The sequence below is a fragment of the Anopheles stephensi genome, chromosome 3 (assembly GCF_013141755.1).
Source record: "Anopheles stephensi strain Indian chromosome 3, UCI_ANSTEP_V1.0, whole genome shotgun sequence".
NCBI classification, from domain to species: domain Eukaryota; kingdom Metazoa; phylum Arthropoda; class Insecta; order Diptera; family Culicidae; genus Anopheles; species Anopheles stephensi.
In genome coordinates, this window is record NC_050203.1 from 78,593,928 (window position 1) to 78,608,917 (window position 14,990).

Below are 14,990 nucleotides of genomic sequence, written 5' to 3' on the forward strand. Positions count from 1 at the left end.
CGAAAGGGGGGATGATTGCCCTTAGCGCGTGCAACTGACATTCGACTAGAGAAATCCATTTGTTTCGCTAGCTTTTAACTACAGTCCCGTAGCGAGGAGTGCCGGTAGATTGGGTGTAGAGGGAATAGTTCACTCCAGAACAAAGGTAAAGGAAATGGAGCTACGATCAGTAACTGTGGAGTTGTGCTGGTGGTGTGGTGCGATTGGGTTAAGATGATAGAAGCAATAAGGAAAGGTAACATCGACGATCGAAAAGACATGAAAATACGCCATATAATGCAGCACCCTTGGTGGAGTTGCCGCGAGGGGAAAGAACGTCGGCTCGAGGAGGAAACGCCACAACGACGATCTCCTCCTCAGATAGCGGGAGTGAGTGAAGGTCTATCACACTGCGCGGCCAGTAACGGAAGAAGAAACTGAAGTAGATAAAAAAATCCGCCACTTGGTGGACAGTGATGGCAAAATGGCAGATGTGCTTTAAAGGAATGTCATCAGGAAGGCATGAGGAGTGAGAGCAGCTAGAGAAAGAACGTGCAGTGGCCCCAAGTCACGACTCTCATTTCGCCTCCGATCGTGACAATCATTTATATTGCACACGGTGCTCTACGTGTTTGAAGAATGCACTTTTACAATCGTGGAGCTATCTGCACTCGGAAAAAGCTCGCGATCGCGCAGCAATATGGCTAGTGTATGGACGAGTGATACATCACCTGCGAAACGAGCTTCCACGCAGACAAAACCAGACCGTAGCAGTCGATTTCAATTTTAACAGCAAGAATCCAACCGCGCCACGCTTTCGCTTCTCCAAACGTGTACGTGCCGTCACGTACGATTCATTAGCCGATCGGAAGTGTTTGTAATACACCGGGTCGAAACACTGAGCATATCATAAATTAAACTGACAACTTGCAAATTCCCGCGTGGCTGGTTAGCAATACCAGCTAGAGACCCCGAAGAAGAGCTGCTCTAGGAATCGTTTCGAAAGTCGGATAGTGTAACATAAATAACGCCACGCTTTCTTGCTCGCGTTCTATCCCCGGATGTGTTGTCCCGATGGGGACTAACGAGTTACAATATATCATCAACCCCATTTTCCTTCCAGACGAAAGGTGTGCAAAACTCTCATCCACTCCTCCCAACCCAGCCGGAAGAACACAGAAACTGGTCTAATTCAAAATAATTGCCTTTTAATTTCGTTTTGTACCGACGCCAGAGCATCATCGTGTGTTGTGTTTGCGGGTATGTCACAGTTGGATGATGTTTGCGCCCATGCACGCTCTCCGCAAGCTCCACAAACAAGCCTCTGGTGGTGGTGTTCTTGTGGTCATCACCCCGTCACGTGTCGGGCATATGTTTTTACTACCATGATACGCCATTAATGTTGCCAAGCATGGTTGCACGTCGGGTTCGTTTTTTTTTACATATGATTTTACTTGCCTAGTTGAAGTTCGCATTCGTGAGAGATCCCCTACACATACACACGTTGCTGCACCTTTTTATCGGTCGAAGACCACGTTTGTTGGCATGACACGCATTTTAATTTCGGAGTGGAATTCACGCCATGCTTCGCTTTTTTTGTGAAAGAAGCTGTCAATCATTAAATGAAAACAAAAATAGTTGAGAGCGTATTTGCTAAACGGAGCAATTTTAATCGACCTCTAGGTCTCCTGTACTTCGGAATCTTGAACAGGTTCTTTTCTTCAAAAAATCTAATTTCTTAGTTGAAGTCTCCGTAGCGCGAATTTTGACGTGCATATTGCATAATATCAGGCGTTTTAACCGTACAGAAGCTTTTAAATGTTTTTAGCCTCAGTTCTTCCCATAGTGCAGTAACCGCCATGTAATGTAGTATTTTCCGGCTGCTCTCTCAGCATTGTAATGCCTCCATTTTCCCTGTCTGGATAGTAGTGTGTGACGTAGTAGTATTACTGCCTGCCAGCCTTAGCTTTTGCCGGGTCGAGCTCTCACTTATGCTGTCTGGTGTCCAGCGTCCAGCTACTCTCCAGAGTACTCTCTCACCAACAGAGAGGAGCATCATCATGAACAACGACCAGCCAGTTAGCACCAGCACCAAAACATCTAACAAGGATACGTTGGTGCGTGTGAACACACAGCTAGCATCAGCTTTCAGCCGTTTTCTCGTTGCTGTAAAAGTAACGTTCGCCGCCCTGGGGGTAGCGCGTTGGGCTCCTGCTCATGCGCAGCTCTCACCGCGTAAAGTAGGGCAGTAGTCGTTTTTTTCCTATCAGCATCTCTGGAGACAGGGGAGCTCCCGACCGGCAGAGGAAGGGAGAGAGGATGGCATTTCCCTTTTCCCCATCATTACTCCCATACGTTCTGTGGAACCCTACAAAGTAGGACCGTTCGTTCTCTCCAGGCCGCAGAGTCCTGGGCTCCTCCAGGTGGAAGGAACTCTTTTAGGTATCCTCCAGTCTCCATTAGTGGAGGTGAAAGGAGAACAAGAGGTGTTCGTCCTGAAATAAAGGTTTAGTAACGGTCACGAAGTCGATGAAACATTCTCTCTCTGCCTTTGCTGTTCTCTCGCAATACTTTGTTACTACTGGACGGTTATAGACGAGCTTCTAAATCTTTCATCCTAGAACTCTGCTCGGATTTTTCCAAATTTTCCCACAGTAACACAGACATGAATACACAGGCATAGGCTTGAGAACAGTTGAGAGAGGAAGAGGGACTTACTATTTCCATTCGCACTTCGAGATGCTGATGATTGTGATAATGTATGAAGCAGAAGAGTGTGTTCACTTCCGCTTTTTCTCTCGACATGATGCTGAACTCGCTCTTCAGCATCTCTCGCTCCCTTTGTTGATAAGCCAAAATTGCATAATGAAATGATGGTAAAATGAGACATTGCACACAGTAAAGCAGTTTTTCTTACCATTTTCCCGTCCTTATTTTTTAATTGCGAAGGTATTAGCTACTTGCGATGCGATATCAGGAAGAAGTAAATGTCTTTTCGGTGTGAGAATCTACAATGAAACTAAAGGAAGCTTCTAAGGATTTGAAATCAAATTGCTTAAGAACGAAAAGAAGCAGCTCAGAAAGACACTCATCATTTTTTAATGATAATTACCCCAAAAAAAGGAAAAACATGGAAAAATATTCAAATACATGCATAACGCGAGAGAAAAAGGAAAAGATTTATAGGATATGTTTCCTGCTGAGGAAAAGAAACAAGAATTCATCACGTGATTCCTGGCAGCATCCTTTTCGCTTCTTGAAGAGAAAAAAAAGAGAAACGAATAAAGCGGATGCTTTCGTGTGAAAATTAATGGTTTTGTTCATATTTTTGCCCACCTATTTTCGCGCGAAAAATGCTTTACTTCTGAACAAGCTTCTTTTCCACACGCTGTAAAATAAAACCGGAAAAAGCGCGTCTCGCGTGTGTTTTTCTGTTTTTACCTTCGAAGCAAATGTAATTGAGTTTTCCTGGTCCCCCTGGTCCTTCTGCTGCCATCCTTAATCCACCCAGCACTTAGTACTCTCAATCGCTTTAATTGAAGCAATTGCAAACATAAATATTGATTTTTGTTAGTTTTTTTCCCCGTTCTTTGCTGTTGATCCTTGGACACAAGGACAAATGCTCAAACTGTTGACTTCAGCAAATTTAATCTACGCTAATGACGGTACCCAACTACTACCGCTACTTCCGACGACGGCAAGCGGACAGTGGGCGAGGACCAACTGCTTGCATAATATGAAAACAACTATCGTTCTCGTTGCTCATCTCTTTGGGTCTCTTGGGTGGTGGTATCCCGGCCGGGGGTTCGGACAGGGGCCAGTATTTCGTCAGGGTAGGTAGCTGTATATATGGTGCTGCTGCCACCAAGTCTCGTGACCAATTGCAATCGATTTTCTTGTGTCTTTTTTTCCCTGAACTTTTAAAACCCCACTCGTCGTCGTCGGTCGTGCCTTGTGAGTCGGCGGTCCCGGGTGGTGTGAATTCTTCGTTGGAGGTCATGTGATGGTTTTTGGTTTTGTTTTGACACTCTTCAAATCAAGAAAATTTCTTGATCTTAAAACTCTTCTTATCTTAAAACTTACGCATCTCCAATATGCTTAAGTTGTGCCAATATAAGAGTTGGGGGTTTCTCCGGATGAAAAAGGAGAAGACATACCCTCGAAGATCACATGGTCTGGAGCTATTTCTATCGCTTGCGAAGAAAATGTTGCACACAAGGAAAAGAAGAAAACTCACATCTTCTTTTCCTCCGCACCTCACCAAATGAGAATTGCGCTACTCTCGTGTTGTGCGTCTTTGTCTGCCATTCGGCCTATTCTTACGTCAACACGCTACTCTCTGAAGCAATGGTTGTAGATTCCCGTGTGTTTTTTTGCCGTAGTCGGGTTGTATTTCTAACGTCTCTTCTAAATCTGTCCCTTAAAAACCATGTTCTTCTTCTTCGTGCCTCTCCCCGCTTCCCTTTTTCCCTTCTAGCCCCGCTCAGGACACAGTCATCGGGGATCGCGCGGTGCTCACGTGCTTTCCATGAGTTTTCCCACGGAGAGTCGCTTTATCGCCCCGCACACGCATGGAAATTTATTTTCCTTGTTTTATTTTTTCCTTTCTGTTTTTGTTTCCTTTTCTCTTGCTCTCGCTCTCTCACTCTCTCTCTCTCTCTCTCGCTAGTGCAGATGGGGTGCTCTCCCAGGGTGCATTTTTTCGCCTGTCGTGCCGTTGTCCTCTTTGTCGTGTGTGTGTGTGGAGCGTACCAAGAACATATCTTCTCGCGTCCGCCTAGTGTTTTGGGAGTATTTGGAGTTTTTCGCTCCAAGAATATGTATGCTCCCCACAAAGCCAGCAGCATGCACACTGAGAAGGCGCGCATGATGGGAGCACGAACGTAACGGGCTACCCGCTTTTCCAACCTCCCTTTTGGAAAACCCTCCCGATGGAGGAGATTCCAGAAGTGTGTGTGTGGCGTGGTGGTGGCGGTGATGCTCACCAAATCAACGGAAAGGACAACTCCTTTGGCGGAACGGGTCCCAATCTCGTGGAGTCAGTTTCTCTTCCGTGGTTGGCCCGAACGGAACACGGTGCGCGTGAGACAACTAGAACTCCCGTCACTCTCGGTGCGTTGGATTTCGTTTGTCTATTCCAGTTTCGGGGATTACTTCATCTTCAACGCGGATTGCGTTTTTCCACTGTGTGTCTGGAGTTCGTGTTTAGCGAAGCTGTTTAGAACAGTATTTCTTTTGCAACGTAAAACCGTGTCCTGGTCAAAGTTCTCCAATCCCCAATCCTGTTGGATGTAAACTCAATCCAGGAACGGGCTGTTACTATTGATTCCTGTCCGTTCATCAACGGCGTACGAGCTCCCGGATGTTCAAAGCTCGGTCAGAATTATTTGGAGTAACAACTGATGGAATTTGTAGTGGCGCGATTGAAGAGGGGCATTGGGAAAATCCCTTTTTTCCGTCCCAGGAGTTAGTACTGGTGATGGTGGTAGTAGTAGGACACCGCACAGTGCGCAGTCGCATCGTGAAACGTCATCATCATCATTGTCCCCAGCAAAGCACTACTGCTGGAGTTGCAGCATACACAAGCGTACGCCGATATACGTACACGGGAAGGACACACACAAACACACAAGGATAAGGTGATTGCGGAGATTGCGGTGAACGAGAATCCTGCTGTCACCTCACCGAAGAGAAGAGTCTCATTTGGTGATGGAAAACTGTCCAACGATAGAATTTTTCTTCGGATATTGGTGATTCTTGGAGACTTGGTGATCTTTATTGAGCCAATATTTTGGAAAAAAATGTTCTTTCACACGTAAAGCTCTTAAAGGATCAAACAGTTTTTGTTTTTGTTTGTTGTGCTTGTTCACATACAATTCGATAACAAAGGAACCAATCGGAGGTGTATGGCCCCTTGCTGGTAGAGAGCGAGAGTAGCAGCGTTCATCTCCGGGAAAACTCGTGTTGGAAAATAGACGAAAGGACCAACTCTGGCCACTCTGCACTGGAGTAGAAATTGAGAGAGAACATTGAAGTAAAAGAGAATCCTGTTCTCTGGGCGATGATTGATAGCTCGCGAAAAAAAAGGATTCCAAAGGGAAGTGACTGTTCCCAGGATTCTCCTTTCCAGTGTCCAGGTCCTCTCCCGAAAATTTCATCCCGAAGCAAAACAACAAGGAATGTTGGAAGGTAGTCGTAGGTTCGATTGAGGGCTTTCCTGGGAAAATAGTGAACGTAAAGCGAGTAGTGAAACATGCTACTACTGCCATCGTTGCTTTTGCAGTGTGATGTTAAGAGAGGATCTTCCAGTCGGGGACATTCCCAGAGCACCTCCTAGGGGAAGAATTTCGGAAGATGAATAGTGTCCTAATCTGATTTAGAAGTTGCAATCAGTAATATGCTCACGTGTCACGTTGTAGTGTGAACCTTCGTGCAATATTAAGTGCAATAGTAGCAGAACTTCATGTCTGGAAGCTCCTTCACAACCAAATTTGGCCGAAACAGTTCACTAGAAGGCCCAGCAGCACCGTGGGAATTTCACGCTCCACCAGAGACGGCAAGAGTGAATTCGCATTAAAGTTCATTCACGTTCACCTGTGCTGTGTCCCTTCTTCGCTCATTCGCAAAACCGTGCGGAAGGGATGGCAGTTCTTTGTTCTAAAAACAACACCAACCCATGCCCACACACTCACACGCCAGATTTGTGCAGGAACTCCAAAAACAGAGCCCCGAGAGAGAGAGAGAGAGAGCGGAATTTTCCGAGCCTTCAAAGAAAGTGGAGTTCCGGAAAATCCAGCCCAAAAGTGTCTCAACTTCAGAACTCGGAGAACTCCAACGCTCTTCCGATTCTCAGCGATTTTTGGAGCAGGATTCGATTATTGTGCAGGATCAGTTCCACCAAGGGACCAACACGTCCCAATCTTCCTCTCCTCAAGCCACCCGCAAAGCACCCCCCGCCCTCGTCAGCTCCATCGTGTGGTGAGCATGTGCACAGAGTGGCAGGACGCACACAGAAAGCAGACCTCGCTCTCACAAACACGCTAGTATTTGTATTTGCTTCTTTTGCACGAGTTGCAAAATTTTGACAGTTCGTGTGACTAGAATCGCTCTGTGTGAGGAGGGCTGTCGTGTCTACCACCCTGCCACAAAGTTCTAATTCTGAATTTATTTTAAGCAGAAACGAAACAGGATTTCTAATGCTTTAGGTCCGTTTTTTTAGTCTTATTGTCCCAAATAAGTGACACGAGTAATGTTTTAAGGTAAATTTGATGAATCCTAGCCTCTTCGTTAAGGAACATCATTGGTGCTGCGCGTGTTGGTGTGTTAGTGTTGAGGTCATGTCAATGTTCCTTTTTAACCACCCGTCCATCCACCCCGTAGTTTGTACTACAGGACGAGATTGAAGGGCCACCGTCGTCCTGTCATCGCACTGGTTTTTGACATCCATGGGAAGGAAAACAATAAATCATCGTTGGTGGAAAAATTGGGGCGACTCCCCGTTTTTATTGTCGTGCGCGGGTTGTAGATTCGTGAGGAAAAGGGTGTGCACTAGGAAGGCACGGTACTACAAATCAGCTGGTTGAAATTTTGAAGACCTTTATAAAGTGATTAGTTGAAGTTGAAGTGTGTACTTGATCCATTGGCGCCCTTTGTTTGCTCCAGTTCTCTACATTTCGACCCCCGCTGGAAAACTTCACCATATTTACGCGTTCTTTATGTTTTCTTTTTCTTCGACAGGATTCCTCAGCACAGGAGAAGGATCAACCCTCTAGGAAAAGAGGTGCTCTACCGCACCAATATTATCCAATAACGGGACGAACAGGACAAGGGATCCTGTGGAAGGAATTCTCAACAAAAAAAAAGGAAAAATTTCGCACCAAACTACTATTGGTCTAAACGACCCGCCGACGGAGAGAGGATAAGGGGGAAGCCTGTACTGCACGGTAGCACAGACAGAGGAAGACAAGGATCACAACCCTTCCTTCATTCCACCACTGGGGTTAGCAGCAAATATGCAAAACTCGCTTCTTATTGTATCGCGCCCGAAAGAATTCACCCCAAAAGGGAAAACTTTCGGTCAGGCGGTGGTTAGTGTTTAGTTGTGATCCGTAGGTCGCGGCGGTAAGAACTGTCCAATTCCCTTAAAACTAGAATCAATCCGTGAGTCCGTCCTGATGGTGTGATCCAAAGGTGAAAATTCGTCCAGAAGAAGAGCATCGCTTTTGGAAGTGTTTTGCGGTCTTTCTTAATGATTTCCCATCCACACTGTGTGACTTCGGCATCGGCACATCCATTTCCCCGTCTGTGGAAACCCGTAGATCCGAACTTGTGCTGCTTTTGTACACTGGACACAAGAACGGATATATGGGATTCTGTCGACGGTGGGCCATTCATCGAGAGAAGAGAGAGAGAGTGTACGACGGGCGTGTGTGATGGCAGTGTGCTCAGCCAGACCAGGACGAAGAAATTGGAAGAGCGAACCTTGACGAGAAGTCTTGAAGTCTGAAAATTTAGCAAGAGGAGCTTTTAAGGATACTTCCTGTTCCTGAGTGCAGAATTTTGATGTGACTAATTCTATTCAAGCACAAAAGACAATCATCGTTTTAGCAACTTCTAAAGTTCGGCAGGACACAAAACTCATCCTTAGGAGATCACAGAGTAAAAAGGAAAAGAGAGCTAACGAAAGAGCACACCAGTGGAACCCCTCTATGTGTTTGTGAATGTGATCTGGTGTGAAAAGAGCGTGCGAGCGAGAGTATCCCTTTTTTTGTATGTGCTACCGTTGTGGAGCATCATCATCATCATCGTCATCAGCCCCAGAAGAGAAAGCAAGCTCCCAGAAGCGAGATATCCCCATGCTCAAAGGGCGCATCAATGTATCCCTGCACGTTTGGAGCTCTCCAAAGGCGAAAAGAGAGCGAGAGAGAGAGAGAGTGTGTGTACCATGATGCATGTGTCCTGCTGCGCATCCTTCGTCCTATCATCCCCACGAAAGGATAATGTGTGCGAGTGTGTGTGTGTGTTTGTGTGCCTGCGCTACTCCACTCTTGTGTATGTATGGGTGTAGGTAGTAGTATACTTTTGGACCCTGCCCGGAGCTTTCGGGTTCCTAAGCACCAATAGTACAGAGCTAGAGGTAGTAACGGCAGCAGCAGACGAGCAGGAACAACAACGGCCACGGTACAGCAGCAGAACACTGCGCGAGGTTGTTCTCTTCCGGGATATATATGCAGTTTATCTTCCAGCCAGGCAGATTCTCTTCCAAGGCCTTTCTCTGTGGCGATCATCGAGACACACAGCGCACTAGGGCGGCCGCAGACACAAAGAAATGCGGCCAAACAGTTTGGTGGAGAAAATTCATACCGAGAATAACGGACAAAATGTGTGATGTGTGTAGTGTTATTGGTCGCTCTTCTATTGGTCTCTAACTAACCAGTTAACAGTATCCTTTCTTCGATCGTACACCGTGATCGTATGTGTGTAATGTGTTGTGGACGTGTTGTGTGTTGTGTGTAACTTCAAAAAAGTGGTAGGAACGGTTCTTGGTGTGTTCCACCCTAATAATCCCCTCTTCCCGTTCCCTTTTCTTCTTCCTTTGTGTCCTGTCTCTCTCTGTCTGTAATTTCTTCTATCGCCCGCAGGCAACTGAAAAGTTTTTCTTCCGGAGTTTCCAATTTTCCACTATTCGGTTTTGTTTATTCAACATTGGCGAACGTGTGTGTTTAGTTTGTAATGTAAAAAAGATACAAAAAGCAAGAAATGCAACCCCCGAAATCTCTATTTAAACCTCGGTAGCTATGGACACTCTCACAACCCAAGGATTTGAAGGGGATGAAGTTACAATCGTAACAAAGAACGATCGACATCCTCCTATCGAAGGTGTTGTGAGCGTACCGAATGGATGATTTTGTGGGTTGTATTAAAAAAAGGAAAAATAAAATAATATGAAAAAATTTACAAAAAAAAAATATTAAGAGAAAGATAAACAAAATTTAATGAAACAAAAAATTTACAATAAAAAAAAGAAACACAAAAACACAAGAGAAAACAACAACAAAACAGAAATGCAAACAAAAAACTCACACAAATCTGGTTGTTTTAAATAAAATTTCGAAACCAATTGGCAGTTTTCTTATTCATTTTCAATTACTCCGTAGTGCATTTCCCATTCGAACATAGTGGTAAAAAATACGATGGGTGGTGGTGATTGTTGCTGTACTGTGGGATTCGGGAGGGTTTGTTACAATTTTACAGTAGCATTTCTTTTAGGTTGTCCGGCTTTTGGTGGTGGTCTTCGATTGGTGGTGGTGATGGCAACATTATCACTCCCCGTACTAATTTCAAATCGATGGGGCGCATGCATTAACGAAGCAGCAGCATCGGGCAGGCAGTTTGTTCTTTGTTTGAGCTCTGCTGCTTGCTGCTGCTGCTGCTGCTGGTCGCCGCTTCAACCGAGAGAACCGAGAGATGAGATAAAATCGATCGAATCGGTGTAAGTTATGTGACTGCTGCTGGCTTCTGCTGCAAAGTCATCTTTACGAGAGCAAGCGTTGTAGGATACACGGAACGGTGTAGAACGGTGTGGGTACTCGGCGGGGAAAAGGTAGTGTTAGTTTGTATGTATTATGTATCTTGCTCGTAATTTTAGCACTATTTTTGTATAACTTATGTGGGAGTTATTTTTTAATAATTATGCCAGTAAAGAGTATGTTTTTTTGATATTGTTTTATATTTAGTATTTTTTAGAGAAAAAAATATTTTTTTAGTTTATTTGTCATCTCAAAGTGATTAGTAATTTATTTACTCTTGCTGTAGATAAATATGTTCGGAATATCTGTTTATGGTTTTTTTTGTATTCTTTTTATTTTCTATAGATGACACACTATTTGTATTAATTTATTTTTTCATTCCACTACATTAGTCATTTTTTGCAGTTACTTTTAGTCCTGTATAACTTGCATTAGACACTTAGACTTATATTTGGTAAGTCTTACCTTTTAGTTGGCCTGGTCTGTTGGTAAATTTGCGATTGGACCAACGCCAATAAAAAAATCTGAGTAAACTACCTTTTCGTGGTTAATACTATGTATATACCTAGAAAGCCTTTTGACACAGGCCGCTGGACCTACAGAGATTTAAAGTCCTACAAAGGACTAAGAGAAAAAGACTTATTTCAGAAGCGAAGTCTTATCAGGAATCCTTAGGATCCTTATATGGCTCGAAACAATGGTTTTATTTCTGTTGGAGAATGTTGTGATTCCACAACTAGTGGTATATTACGTCGAATCCTTGCACGACTCTGTGGACTTAGGGGCTAAAGGTTGGGCTAGAATTTGCCTGTTACTTGATCTAATACTATCCGTAAACATGGATTCAGAATAATTTTTTCACAAAGATATCTAAAGGACTGGAAGTCTTAAAAGGGTTCAATCAAGCAGAAGAGCCTTTGTAATGTGGGCATCAGTTTGAAGAGGAAGTTATTGTATATTAGAAGACATTTTATATCATTTTTATTTGCTTTTGAACATCCAAGACTGTTTTGTGTTGCGAATTCCTCCACATATGGCACTCACGATAAGACGCGAGGTTGAAAGCGAGAGAGGCTCCATTTGGTTTTGGCTGCTGAAGAACGAACAGAAAGTCTACAGCAGCTGCGCGTGGTTCGATCGTTCCAAATGTCAACGTTATGGATGATTTTTTATTTTGTTATTTTCTGTTTTGCCTATCACAGAACAAGGTGAATATAAGACGTACAGAGCGGGTAAGTACACCTTAATTCAATCATATGAAATGGCAGTTGTATAGTGAAAATATTTAAATTTATTATCAAAAAGGAGGTAAAAGTCGAAATTTGTGTATCGCAAGCCAAAGAAGAAGGATTTTAAAACTTTTGGACTCCTCCAATGTTCAGTGTGTTACAGGTATTTTAAAAAAATGTCCACATGTTTAAAACAATTCGCAGGGGAAGATAATAACAGTTTTAGTAAATTAAGCATTTATTGTTCTTATTTCGAATCGCTCATTATTTTAAACACGTGGACGCTCTTTTATGGCCTGTATAAAGGACTGTTTTTGTCGTTCTAACTTAACCATATAATTGTGGCGCTCTATCAGAACCGTGCACCACTACTCTTTGCTCATGTAAAAAGCTTAAGGCTGAAATTGATTGCCATTAATGTTGTTGCTTGCATGCGCACATGGAGAGCCTACCAGAATGAGGATGGTGATGGTTGGTGAGCACGAGAACCAATCGTGTTTTGCATGACAATTTAGGTCAAACCACCGCTGGTGCTGTTGTTGTTGGGGTCGTCATGTACTAGAAGAAAATTGATTATTATAAAAATAACAGCTAAGCCGTCTAAAGCACGCAGGTCCTTTTGATTTTTTATATGCAATGTGTTATTGCTTAGCTGCCTATAAAGTTTCTACAAGTGTTTAGAGCCAATAATTCTTAGTTGGTATGCTTTTAGTTGTTACTTTAATCATCCCAATACATTTCCATTTTTTATTTTAACTGAACGCCGTTACCTTCGTTAAGTAGTAGTACACACGGTTTACTTAAATCCCTCCCCAAGTTTCATCTGTCAGTTTTGTGACAGTTCGCGGACCGACGATCTGTGTACGCCCGATCGTCGCCTAGTGTATCGTAAGCGCTATTCCCGTGTTGAGGTAGTTGGTTGTATAGTACCGTGGTGTTCAATACTCGACTATACAATCCGCTAACTTACCTCGTGGGTAGTGGACTCGACGTGTGTGGGTTAGTGAGTGCTGCGGGATCGCTCCCCCCAGTACACGCACACGCCCAAGGATCAACAATCAACCGAGCGTCTACTAAGCTCCGCTACTAACAACATGCCTTGAGATCGTTCTGATGTCGTGCTAACGTCGTATTTACACTCTACGCGTCCTCTATCAAGCTGTTATTTCTGTTTCTCTTCTATTTTCTGTTGAAGATCGGTCATAAGAATTCATCCCTGCATGTTTTGTTTTTTATGGTATTGTAATCGTTTTGCAGCGCTTTTTCTCATGCTTGGTGTTAAACTTCAACTTTTTTTAAATCTCCCCGCCTGTATTTCTTTCAAGCGAATCTTTTAATCTTAGTTTCAAAACTCATCCGTCTCCGCCGATTCCACGGAGAAAAAAAAACTCCGACAAGCTTAGGACACAGAGAGATGCGTTCGGTCGGGCGAACGAAACCTAGGTTTAGTTTTGGTTTTAGAGTAGACCACTTTTATTGTTTCGTTTTTTTGTATCTGCTGATTCCCTGAGACCCTAACTTGTGACTATCGTTACAAAGTTTCACAAGTTTTGATCTCCGGTATTAGCGGTTGAGATGCAACGGTATTTTCGTTCGGTGAAAGTGTGCGTGTGTGCGTATGGGTCCGTGTGTTTGTGTGTGTTTTGGTGGGTGAAAGTGTGCTTCAAGTGTGCAATTGTGCCATCCCTGTCGTTTAATCCACAACCTCACGCTTAACTCCTCTGCTAACTATCGCCGTGTGTCCACTCCACTGACTGGTGAAAGGCTCTGTACGTCGATCGTGTTCGGTTCAGTGTTTCAACTGAATGTCAGGATCCGATCTGTGGAACCCTTTCCAGCTCTCCGTCTGATAGATGCATCCGGTGCGATAGGATACAAACATGGTGGCGCACGCGGTTTCCGAATGAAAACCACCAGGGTAAGACAAAACGAGGGAAAACCTGGCTTGTGATGGAGAACATGGTTCGGGTTGATGTTGCTGGAGCTCGTTACGAAACATGTTTTTCACTGCCACCCACCACACCACAGCGCCCCTCTTCTATTCTCTCTCGGACAATCGAACAATCAACGAATCGGATCAGATCTCTCCCGACACACGGTGGAGAAGGATGTCTTGTACTGACTTCAGGGTCTTGTTAGTTCTTGTAATATTATTAGCTGCTGGAAGAGAAGCTTAATTGATTGGGATAGTATTAGTTAACTTATTTCGGACTTATATTCGTTTTTTTTCTTATCAAATTATTATAGTAACAAACTGTAATGCCTCCAAAACGCGTTGTAAGTTATCCTTGAAGTAGACAATTTTAGTAATCTTTTGACCTAAACCATTGTAGAAGAAAAAGATCGCTACGCGCTCTCTCTCTCTCTCTCTGTCTGTGTTGGGTGGTCCACGATCATCAAGAATTGCCCATTCGATCTTCATATAACATTGGATTTGACGAACATGGCTAAGAACGAATCTCTGCACCAGGACAGGATCCAGAATGGAGAAGACTTCCACTCTATGCTACATGGAATAAAACATGGAGACAAAGCGAGGAATTGTGACCTCCTTGCTCTTTGGAGCTGTCGGTGGGAAAAGGGCCCTCTTAACACACACACACACACACACACACACACACACACACACACACACACACACACACACACACACACACACACACACACACACACATGTGTGTGCTTCGCAGGTTAATTTCAAACCAAGTCCAAAAGTTCCCCACGCAGAGAAAGAGAGAAGGGCTTGTAGAAGAAGAAGCAGCAGCAAGACAAACCTTATTTCCCCCCCGAAAACACGTGGACGAAAGATTGGAAGAGTGTTTTGCGATGGGCGGAAAATGGCGGAGGTAAAGCCGGTTTCTGCTGCCGGCGGCGGCGGCGGTGATGTGTGATGGAGCACCCGGCTGTGGTGGATGCTGCTGCACGGTGCACGGTGAAGTGCATCGCGATGCAATTGCAACGCATGCTGTCGTCGTTCATGCTGTTGCCGTGTACGGGATTTGCAGGGGTTTCCATGCTCACTTTTCTTGTTTCGCGGGCGATTTAATGTCGTCTGGCTGTCATGGTAGTACTGCCTGATTTCCGGCAGACGTCGCTACTTTTTTCCTATGTATGAGTGGATGTGCAGTCCAGCATAAGTGTCAGGAAGCTTGAAGATGGCCTACAGCCAGGATCCTAGTCTCAGAAGTACATCCTGAACTATTGATGATTCCTATGATTCATGAGTGGAAATGTCAGAACAAGCTTACTGGAA

General features: G+C 44.2%; 1 long non-coding RNA gene across 1 annotated transcript; it reads left to right on the forward strand.

The window, feature by feature from the left end:
* The first annotated feature begins 4,056 nt into the window (after positions 1-4,056).
* Positions 4,057-9,947, forward strand: LOC118514665. The gene is made up of 2 exons (XR_004906687.1): positions 4,057-5,091; positions 7,717-9,947. It is a non-coding gene; the product is annotated as an uncharacterized LOC118514665 (long non-coding RNA).
* Positions 9,948-14,990: the final 5,043 nt, after the last annotated feature.